The following is a 9,244-nucleotide window of genomic DNA, read 5'->3' on the forward strand; positions in this document are numbered from 1 at the left end:
AGCTCAGCTTTCCAGAGGGATAGAGTGAGTACTCATGGTGGAGAAGGCATGGCATGGCATGGTGACAGGAGCAGGAAGTTGGCTAACCACATTTCTACCCAGGAAGCAGGGAGGAAGAACAAAAGGTGGCTATAAACCCTCATATCCCACCCCCAGCGACATACTTCCTTTAGCAAGGCTTCACCTCCTAAATGTTACATAACCTCCCCAAACAGTGGCACCAACGGAGGACCAAGTGTTTAAGTACATAAGCCTATGGGAGACATTTCTCAATCAAACTACCACACAGGTCTTAGGATTTCCAGTTCAATGTTCTTTTGAAACACGATGAGGAACAGGAAGAAGAAGTAAGGGAGTGGACAGGTGGATAGGATTAAGAAAGGAAAAGAGCACAGAGCATGCACAGGTTCAAGCCAGATGGGAAGCCAGCATTAAGAGGTGCAAGTGGACCTGGACTTCCACCCTTAACCAAGAAGCTGTCTGTAATTAATACCAGCTTGCAAAGGAAAAGAAGTTAGTTTTATCTGATGGTTTCACCCTGAGCATCTTAACCAGGTTAGACTCCATGCATGGGAATAGTTAACTAACACAAAGCCAACTCAATGGTATTTTTGTAGACTTTTTGTTTCATATTGCTTTGTTTAGGCACTTTTTTTTTCTTATTGGTCTTTTGCTTGTATATTTTAGTTTCTGGGCTGTGTGTGTGTGTGTATGTGTGTGTGTGTGTTTCTCCTCCTCCTTCTTTGTTTTGTTTTTTAGAGAGAGAAAAAAGAAAGGGGTAGATTTGGGTTGGATGTGGAAGTATCTTGGAGGATTTGGGGAAGGGAGAAAACATGATCAGAAAGTATTGTATGAAATATGTTTTCAGTTATAAGAATCGAGATAGAACCTTTAAAAAGAAAAGCCAAGAAGAAGGGAGGAAGAAAGGAAGAGAAGAAGAAAGGGAGGAAGGCAGAAAGAGAGTTATCAGAAGAGATGGAAAAGAGTAAAGTATGATTAAACAAATAACAATAAAGGAAAGTAGGCATGAGATTTCAAGACTTGGATAATCTTGTAGTTGTTGTTTATACAAAATATTTAAGCCCCTATTTAGAAATTACATTTCCATGAAAAGAAGGCAATTCTAGAGTTTTGAAAGGTAAAGTTTCTGCTTCCCGAGTCAATGGCTACATTCCCTTCCCTAGTTGCAGCATACTTGGTAGTTGAACTACCTAGAGTTGACAACAAATGAAGTGGAAATAACACAGAACTTCCAAGCTCAGTCCTTAAAATACCTGGCACTTTCTAGTCTCTCCCTTTTAAAAGTAGATGCATGGAAAAAGGAGGAGTTCCCTACCTTGCTGTAGAGAAGTCCAAGGCAGCCATATGGAAATAAGAGGTCATTTGGGAGAGGACTAAGTTCCCTAATGTGTAAGTGAAGCCTCCTGACACCTTGCAGCTCTTTGTAGCTGACAGGTGAATGAAGCCAAGCCAGTTTCCAGATTAGCTAGCTACTCTAGAGTCAGAGTAAATCGGCAGTGTTTTGGGCTACTATGTTTCAGTGTTGTTGGTCATGCAGCAGTAGATAACGAAGCAGCAGTTGCCTACAGAAGTGGCTACTTATTATTTGCTTTTTGAACCTTATGGTTTGTGTGTTTGATCTTTTGATCTGGACCAAGCCTGACTAAGCTCATTTGGACTTTCTTGTGCCTCCAAAAACAAATGAGCTCTGGCTAGCAAAGATGAGTTCTGCTGTAATGACTCAGCTCTTTCGGGACAGGGTCTTTGTGCAGCAGTAGCCTTGTTCTCTTGGTAATGGCAGGATTCCAAGAGCTGATACAGAAACGTACAGTTTTTAAGACTTCCATTATATCATGTGTGTTCTTGCTCCATTGGCCAAAGGGGATTACATGGCAGATCCCAGGAGGAAAGACACTGGACAAGGGGAAATTATTAATTGGGAACGATTATTATTATTATTATTATTATTATTATTATTATTATCAACCCTGCCAAAAAACATATGCATGTCTCCTGTGTAAGGACAGTATTAAATAATAATATTAAGACTTTGGATCAAGATCTGGAATCAATTGGAAAAATATTTGAAGTTAAGTAAAACACTTTAACTATTTTCTGGTTTTTAAATGGGCTTCAAGATTTTCTCACCAAGTCACTATTGCTAGTGACATTGATGATCTTTATTTCCAACCAAGGGTGACTCTCCTGAATTCCCAGTGATAGAGGTAGAATCAGGAAGAAATTTTTGTTTCACACTTACAGGGAACCAACACCGCAGCATCAAGGTTCTTGTGCAATTTCTTCGAGTACAGTTTCACAGTGTTAAATCTAAATATCCACTAGGCAGTTGGCGTTGGGACTTCTCTACAGAAGCTCCAGGCTGTTTGCTTCGGTGATTGCAGGAAGCAGTACAGATGTGAATGGAAAAAGCAGCTGTGTGGGGGAGTCACGGGACTGGGGTGTGTGAGTGCAGACTGGTTTTGATCCATTGCGATTTCATTGAAGTTTGCCTTTGCCTGTTTTCATATCCCCTACGTCATCGTCTCAATGGGAAGCACATCCACTTCTCACTCCTTGAGTTTCAGAGTGCAAGTGTGAGGAGCAAGCAAGGGGTGATGTGACTGTGACTGCCCACTCCCGGATCCCAGCTGGCCTGCCCCTCAGGGCGGTGTGATACTGCCCCCTTCCTATAGAGCGATTCACAGCAGCTGGTTGCAAGGTTCTTGGACCTGCGGCTCTTTCTTTCCTGCCCCCTCCACTGGCCTCATCTTGAACTCTGTTAAGCCAGTATTTCTGTTACATTTTGTTCTCGGACTAATAGTAAGGACAACTGTGTTCTCATCTGATCTGTGAGTTACTGGATGTCTTTGAGCTACGGTTTTTTTTTTCATCTGAAAAGCGTGCAATCCAGACCACACACACACACACACACACACACACACACACTCTTACTGTGTGCTTTAAAAAGTTCAGGGTGCCAGGACTCAAGTCAGGGAGTCAGTGACGCCCTAAATCTCTGGTAGTGGCCAGACACACCTGGAAGAAGTTCACTGGGAATATGAAATAACGATACACACGTATTTGGTTAGTCAGTTGTACTTCGGTAACATTTAAAAATAATGCATTTTTTTTGTTATGAAAGAATTTTTGTGGTTCTTTCTAGACTGATATTAAGCCATGACAAACTCATTTGATTGGGGGGGGGAGGTTATTCTTTGTGGAACCTCAAGGGAATGTCTCCCTCAAGCAAGCGTCATCAAATGCTGGTCTGCCCTAGACAGAATGAATGCAAGCCGTGTTTTGTTTTGTTTGAGAAGGGGAAAGTGGAGGGAAGTGATGAAGCTGAAAAAAATACCACTTCGACCCAACTGGGAAGGATCGCTACCTTCCTGTGCCTGTCAGATAAATTTAATTTTAGCGTTCAGGACAGCATAACCCCAAACGCATCTTTAGTTCCGGCTCCTACCCCTCTTCGCAGCTACTAACCTAGGTGAGATTCCAAGTGGCTCCAGCAGGCGCCCCGTTAAAGCGCATTTGCGCGGGACCCCTCACTAGTCTGTCCCTACCTGTTGCATTGGTCTTCCTTCCTTAGAGCACCTGCTATCCTTAGGAGGGGGACAGGTGTGGTCCCAGAACCTTTGCCTTTCTCTTCCTCGTGAAGAAGGGGAGCCTCTGCTGAAGTGCTGGCTCCTCAAGGAAGAGGAGTCAGGTCAAGCACAGCCGGGTTTGGTAGCCTGGGGCAGAGGCACGCCCTATCCAACTCAGTCCTCTGCAGTGGGGGGCTTCGAGACTCCGAGAAAAGCCCAGAAGCCCTGGAGCTTTGGAGGATCCTGCTAATTCCAGGGAGCCGCGTCACCCCTGCTGTCCGTCCAGTTTGCGGGCAGCGGCCCGGGGCGCACAGTCCCCAAGCACTGACTGGCGCGCAGGGTCCAACCGCGGGGCCGCTCGGCTGCTGCAAACCGGTCTGGCTTCCCTGCAGGGCGTGCGGGATGGAGCAGTGGGTGGAGAGAAAAGGGGAAGAGCCTGGGCAGCCGGCGGGCGGGGCCTGCAGCCTCCCGGAGTCGCGGCCGCCGAGCAGCCTGCTCGCCGCCCGCCCCGTTCGGACGGACTCAAGCGTGGCGTGCGGGGACCCGAGGCTGCGGAGCGCCACCACCCCTCGGCCTCCATCCCCGATCTCGCCTCGCCGCGCCACCCGGGGCTGCGGGGGTTCTAGCGGTCCGCTCGCCGTTCTGCCCGCCGGAGGAGCGGCGGGAAGGAAGGGGAACGCGGGGACACGCACACCGGCCGCGGCGCGCGCGCATTGCACACTCGCAGCCGCGCGCCCCCGTCGCCGCGCGTCCGACAGAGTGTGGCCCCGCGGCTGGGCCCGGCACCTGCCCGCCCCCCGGCGCTGCTCCGGCTCCGCCCCGCTCGCCGCCCCGCCGCAGCCGCCAGGGAACCCGCGACATCCCGACAACTTGCTCGCCGTGGCGCAACTGGTCTCGGCCGCCAAGGCTCCGGCACGCCGGCCGGGGGAGGTAAGTTTCCTGCGCGTCCCCGGCAACCCTGCCTACCCCCTCCCTGTAGCCGCCGCGCCTGAGGCTCTGTGTCTCTGCTGGGACCTGACCTGATCTCCCTCCACCCTGCCACTTTGCCTGTCTGAGTTGTGCTGGGGGTGACGTGGAGGGGGCGCCCGTGGACCTTTGCTCATCGGGGGGCCACAGCCGCGCACTCCCCGTGGGCACCCACCGGCTTTCTACCCTTGATCCCTCGGCCGCAGTGACACCCGCTGATCGCCCGGCTCACTAAAGCCCGGAGCCCCCTCCCTCGTTTCGGGGAACCTGCTGAGTTCGGTTGCTGAGGGAAAAGGTGTCCCCGTCATTCTCCCCTGCCACTGAACAGCGCTGAACTTGTTAGGCGCCCCTGGGATGTTCAGAGGGGCTAGCAAGAGTCGGTGTTCTGGTGGTTTCTGGCTCCAGAGCTGGATGGAACAGGTGAGGTAGGGTTCCAGCCTAAAAACAGCCGCCGACTTTTATGGGTCCCCTGTCGCCACTGACCCTGTCAACGTCACGCTTCAACATCTGGGGCGAGGGGGTTGGGGGGAGAGGGGTTTGCTGGGAGTGTGGGGCAGTGGGGAGAGTGCCGGAGTTGGATTTGCCGCTCTGGTGCCAGGAGTCGTCAGAACAGAAGACAACAAATGTCTGCTTATCTCTCATCTATGCAGATGAACATGTTCTCATTTCTTACTCCCACCCCCCCAAGCCGGCTGTCTGCCGTGCAGAGCACGCTTGGGTAGAAACCTGTTCCAGAGAAGTTGTTTGGATAGGTTAGTGCATATTTTTCTTCGTGCCTACTGAAATCAGGGCTACTAACAAGGCTCTGCTATTTACCGTGATGCTATTAGAGGAAGCGCATGCTGACCCCCAAGTAACACTCCCCCAGCCTCCACCACTCTAACCCCCCCCCCCCCCCCCCCCCCCCCCCCCCCCCCCCCCCCCCCCCCCCGCCCAAGCCCGCCGCTGCTGCCCCTTGACAACATTCTCAGCTCAGGTAGAGGTCCTAGCTGTAAAATGAATGGCCCATAAGGACTGAGGACTTGTTAATCTGACCTAAGAAGTGGCCTGGGGCTGTTCTCTTGATTTTAAGCTTGGAGGACTCTTTTTGTCTCTCTTCCTGGAGATTTCCCTCTTGTTCTGTGCAGAGGCTGCTGGGTTTTTGCAGTTCTTGGAGAGGATCAAAGTCCAAGGATTGGTTTTTCTTAGACTCTGATGTGATGAAATAAATGAGCAAGCTTTTGTCAGAGGGCTACCCGCTGAAAGGAACACCTGGGGGGGGGGATCAGTCCCAACCAAGTTCAAGGTCAAGCCTTAGGTGTCATGTCTAATCCGAGCTGAAGGACTTGCTGGGTTCTGTGTACAGAGGCAGAGACCCCTGAGGACCAATGCAGCCATTCTGCTCTTGATATGTGAAGTCCAGTTTGGGAAGGAGAGCTACAGTGACATTTTAGTCAAAAATGAGAAAACCGGAGGGGCTGAAAAATACCCCCTCATATTTGCATCACTGTCTTGCAGTCTTTAAATACTTTTCAGCATTCTTATTTTGTTTCAACCGTTTCTGAGGGAGATGTGAGAAAGAAGATTGTCATGCGTTCACAGGAGGCACGGGAGTCTCAGATTCTGGGATTTATCATGATGACCAGTGGTTGTTCCAGGCACCGCCCGGTTTGCTGCCCCTCACCCAGAGCCAGCTCCGTACTGCTGAAGTTTTCCATTCTTTAATGGCCAGACCTGTGTTCCCTTCATGGTGGCCAGCACAGTGTCATTGGGATTTACCACTCACATTTTGAAGATGTGAGGAAACTCAGAGTCAGACAATGTTGGGAGTTTTGCATCTCTTCTCTGAGTGGAGGCTCCAAGGGGAGAGAGTTGGTCTAATCTCCTGACAGTTTGTTGCTTTGTGTTTTCTGTCATTGTCCCACTTCTGATCAGGATGAGGTCATTCTGTTCAGCGTGCTGGTTGGTGACCTGGGCTGTAGCTCCAACACAGCCTGTGTGCCAGATCATACCACCTCCAAGCCTAAAGTCTTTCTCATACAAAACAAAAAGTGCTTCTGGAATTATGTTTCTTTTGCCAGCTTCAGCATTCTGTGGTGTCTAGCAATTTGGTATTATTTTCTTTAGGTCCTACGAAAAATGTCTACCTGTATCAGCCAGTGGGTTTAGCTGATCATTGGTTCTAGCTTTGCTTTGGTGGCTGTACCACTTGGTGGAGGGGAAAAACAATTGAAAGTGTGCTTGAACTTACCACCTATGCTGTACTGTGCTTAGCGTTTCTATTTGACTTTAAAGTGTTTAGTGTAAAGTTCTCTCGGGTACTCCATCAGTGTATGCTCACATTTTGGTTTTGTTTTTAAAGCTCTGTGGTTTGCATATAGGAAATAACCCCCTCCCCACAGCTGTTAGACTAATGGAGGTGAATGAAATCATTCAGAAGGGAAGCATACTGTAAAACAAGACAGCACCTTACTTGTAAATTCCCAGCACAGGAGATAATTTTTCCATGAGAGGTGAGTTGTGCCTTCTGAATCACAGGTACAAGAACCCCATTGTTGATCACCCATGTTGTTTTCTGAGTTCATCACATGTAAGTTTTCTTTTTCTCATGCCATCTATGCCATGCTCTTTTTCGTGCCTCCCTGCCTCTTGTTAGTAACGTAGAGCTGGTTAAAGGATACATGCCTAGAAACTGACTCTTGTCACTTTATGAGAGAGCATGTCTGGAGATGGAGGAGCCAACCACTTTTACGCAAGGGCGCTGAGGTCCATTGCGGTAGTTACTAACACTGGCTCATGGTTTTGGAGGAGGAACCTAATCAGTGAAACCAACCTGGTTTCTGTTCCCTTAAAAATTCTCTTTCCATTCCTTCCTATGTAGGAAGGTATTTTGTTTTGGCTTACGTATGGAAGAATGGGACAAGGAATGCAGTAATCTTACACACTGCTAACAGATCCTGCTGTTTACTAGGGGTTGGGATACATTTCCTTCTGATGAAGAATCCGAATGGCAACATTAACTTGTCTAGAGAGGTGCCATTTACAGGTGAGAAAGCTGAAGAGTTAGGAGGTAAACTGACTATGGTTGGAAGGTTGATGGTCCAAGGCCAGCACTGTTTTAGCATTGTTAAGGAGGATTTTTTTTTTCAATTTTGTGGCGGGATTTACAATGAGGGTGCAGTTTCGACTTTTAGAAACCACAGAGGTTTGTCAAAAACTTCTGTTTGCCAGTAATTTATGGAGCAGGTACTATTTTTAAGTGGCTTCCTATTTATGTTTTAAAATATCATTGTCTAAATAAGTGCCATTGTAGAGAAAATAAATGTCCATTTTCATTCATGTACTATCATTATCTTGACTAAGATAACATCAGCAGATTCATAACTAATACTTAGTTCCAACCAAGGCTTGAAGAAAGGGACTTGTTTGAATAGAAACAAATGCAGGATGATTTTTGTTCTGGTAAATAAAGGCAGCCACTAAAGGTGGCCCTGTCATCCAGCCAGTAAAATCATAAATATGCATACATTTAATTTTCATTTGCTTGTACTCCTGTTAAATTGTAATTCAAAGCAGAAAAATAAAGTGTGTGTGTGTGTGTGTGTGTGCATGTGCGTGTGCGTGTGTGTGCGCGCGCGCCTACAGCCTTTCTTATTGTTCTCTGAAAAACATCAAGTCCTCAATATGTTATTTGTTACAAAAAAAAATCATTTCCCTTTGTATGGAATGCATTGACTGGAGTTGGAAGAGTCCTTTTAATTCTTTAGAAGCTGCCCAGTACATGATGTAGCTCAGCACAGCCTCCACCTCTGGTCTTATCTCTGAAACTGGAGGTGTTTCTGTTAAAAGACAGGGAAAGGGGATGGGGACCTAGCATCATTTTGTCTTAATAATTTTTCCTTTTTTTAAACAAATTAACCTCAAGCTTATTTTTTTTAATAGCTTGCCACCACTGATAAGTTTTTTTTTTTTCAGCCATGCCCTACTAAAAATAAACAAATAGGCCAGCCTTGATTTTGTGCAATTTATCCTCAATGTTATCATCTTGAGTTTGGTTTCATCAGAATGTACAACGGTGATGACCTCACAGGAAAATGCATGAATTCTCTGCAAACTGGGTTACACTTGGGATGACTTGGAACGCAGCCACTGGGAGGAGGACTGGCACATGAAGTCTGTGTTCTTGCTGGCACTGATTTCCCTACTGTTTATGAGACTGAGTGGACAACATGAAATCAGTGTGTTTGGGGGAGTTTATACAAGGCACCGCCTGTAAGTCCTTTGAGATTCCTGTCTCTATGTATTTTAGAAAACCAACTGTAAAGTTAAAAGGAAATCGAAGGCACAGCATGTGTAATATTATTCCCACCCTAGAAATGGGTATGCAGTCTTCCCCTGGAGCTTCACGAGAGGATTCTAATTGTAAGTGCTGGAAGCCTAGGGGATATAATTACCTTGGGGTGAAACTAAGGTTTGGAGACTGGACTCTAGAAAGTTCATCTCTTTTGTAAGGAAAACAAGGGGGTATTTAAACTACATCCAGTAATGCTGACTGTTGAGTTTGAAGAGCGGGATAAAGACATAGCTAGTCGTAGAAATATACAGAAATGTGTTTCTTTGCTTTACAGATAGTCTTGGTACAAGAAATACATGCTGGCTGATGGGTCTTTCTTTCTTTCTTTCTTTCTTTCTTTCTTTCTTTCTTTCTTTCT

The 9,244-nt window shown here is 47.2% G+C and overlaps 1 protein-coding gene across 2 annotated transcripts in view; it reads left to right on the top strand.

The window, feature by feature from the left end:
• The first annotated feature begins 4,074 nt into the window (after positions 1–4,074).
• Positions 4,075–9,244, top strand: part of Pip5k1b (phosphatidylinositol-4-phosphate 5-kinase type 1 beta) — a 268,382-nt gene continuing 263,212 nt past the window's right edge. Inside the window, exon 1 of one of the 2 annotated variants that reach the window (XM_055613852.1) lies at positions 4,075–4,517. The gene's annotated coding sequence lies outside the window, so the exon portion shown is untranslated. Of the gene's footprint in view, positions 4,518–4,926; positions 4,974–9,244 lie in introns of those variants that run through there. The other variant, XM_055613854.1, reaches the window with a different exon arrangement.

Source organism: Psammomys obesus, unplaced genomic scaffold (genome assembly GCF_907164565.1).
Source record: "Psammomys obesus unplaced genomic scaffold, mPsaObe1.curated_primary_1811, whole genome shotgun sequence".
In the NCBI taxonomy this organism is placed as follows: Eukaryota; Metazoa; Chordata; class Mammalia; order Rodentia; family Muridae; genus Psammomys; species Psammomys obesus.